General features: G+C 29.6%; 1 long non-coding RNA gene across 1 annotated transcript in view; it reads left to right on the top strand.

Annotated features, from left to right (window-relative positions):
• LOC117177710 overlaps positions 1-157 on the top strand; it is a 285,747-nt gene extending 285,590 nt beyond the window's left edge. Inside the window, exon 5 of the long non-coding RNA XR_004467745.1 lies at positions 57-157. This is a non-coding gene — a long non-coding RNA (uncharacterized LOC117177710). The remainder of the gene's footprint in view (positions 1-56) is intronic.
• Positions 158-1,816: the final 1,659 nt, after the last annotated feature.

Here is a 1,816-nt window from a genome sequence, read left to right as displayed (position 1 = left end):
AGGGTGAAAAGATAATTTGAATGTGTAGTTACCACGTCAATGAAACGTTTTTTCAGATCGAAATAATCCTGGATGACTTTATTGAAATACTTTCGAAGAAAAATCAAGGCAGGATCCGGTCTTAAATTGTATGCATTTAATCAGTGGGTGAAAATAAAATGTTTATAATTGTTGACATTCAAATAGTCGAAATAGCCGACGATATTTCATATTGTAATTTATTATATTATTAATTCCTAAATTCCTCATGAACATTGAATTCCTCTATTTCATTGAATAATTATAATAAGGCATACATGACTGATTTAATCAGTAAAAGGTAAAGTTTAATTCAGTCGACCATTGAAGATGAGATGATTCTAAACGAACACACTCTTACCTGAAATATGAAAATAATTATTAAAATTATGAATTAATTGACGGAGTGCAGTTACCGAAAAATATGTGGGCGTCCACATGAAAAGGGCCTTTATAGCTGGTATGAAGTTACGTATAGAGTCATAAAGCAGAATGAATTCCTGATATTTTAATCCCAAGACGGTCCCTTTATGATAAAGAACGTGTCGTCAGGATATTTTTGAAGCTGGAAATTCATAATACCTCATTTCGAGAAAAAAAGTTAAAGTTTTGGTAAGCACAGATCACACAGCTGGAAGTTAATTTGTTTGTTAATGAAATCAAACAATGATATCACAAAAATTAAAATATTTCAGCAGTGATATTATAGCATAGTAGCCTAAACCCGCGGCTCCGCCCGCGTGTGGGTGTTGTAGGTTACATGATCTATTACTGTACAAATTTGCACGACTTTTCCTACAGCGGTAAAAATTGAAAAATTGAAATTTCATAAAAATGTTTGAAAAAATTTATCCCAACAAAAATATTCAAGTGAAATAAATAGATTGCAAATAGAAAAAATTTTATAAATAATTTTAATTCACCAACAATTAAAATGATTGATATTTAATTTAGTCAGCTATAATATTTTTAATAAAACTGAAATATAGGTTCTATAAACAATTATTATGCTTAAAATTTCAGATAAGTCAGAACAATTTAAAAAAATTACAAGCAAAAAAAACCATTGAATTATTCAAAATTATAGTAAACACGTTTTCAGCAAATAGTTTTCTATCACCAATTTTTTTGTTCATTTGATCAGGATAGATTATATTTATATAATGTAAATCTATTAAATGCAGGCGATTATAATAATTTACCTATTATTAATGAGCACAGGGAACGTCAAATAGACAAAAAGGCAATTTTTTCGATGTGTATCAATATCTTTTGGCTGCACCTTATATTGAACCAAAAAAGTCTTTTTTCCATTGTGCATCGGCCATAAGGGTACTCTTCTTTTTTTTAAACTGAAAATACCCCTATTTCTACTTGAAGCTTAAAAATTATTATAATGAACTAGAACCGATCATACGGCCTCTTTTCAAGCAGACGCCCAAAAAATATGTTCTTTTCCTTTATCTGGACTTGTCCAAGTAGTCGTTAGGAAGAAACCAAGACTGCTCAAGCCTCCAGGCTTTAAACCAGGCCCGTTATTGATAACTTATAATAAGTTGTGAGAGGAAATTTGTATTTCAATTATTTATTTATTTTCGTACATCACAGCCATGCAATCCGAAATATCATTTAAAATCTCAGACTTTATCAGTATTGGCGAGCATGAAAGCTGTGAAATTTATTTAAAATCAGAAATTTCTTACTTGATCGCATCAATTAACTTTACTTTTACAAAAAGTACCTGATTCCTTGTTAGTCTTTAAGATCAGTAAAAGTTTTTTTCAAGATAAAATTATAC

The sequence above is a fragment of the Belonocnema kinseyi genome, chromosome 8 (genome assembly GCF_010883055.1).
Source record: "Belonocnema kinseyi isolate 2016_QV_RU_SX_M_011 chromosome 8, B_treatae_v1, whole genome shotgun sequence".
NCBI lineage: Eukaryota > Metazoa > Arthropoda > Insecta > Hymenoptera > Cynipidae > Belonocnema > Belonocnema kinseyi.
Note: the sequence above shows the minus strand (reverse complement) of the source record. Positions and strands in the feature narration are given on the sequence as shown.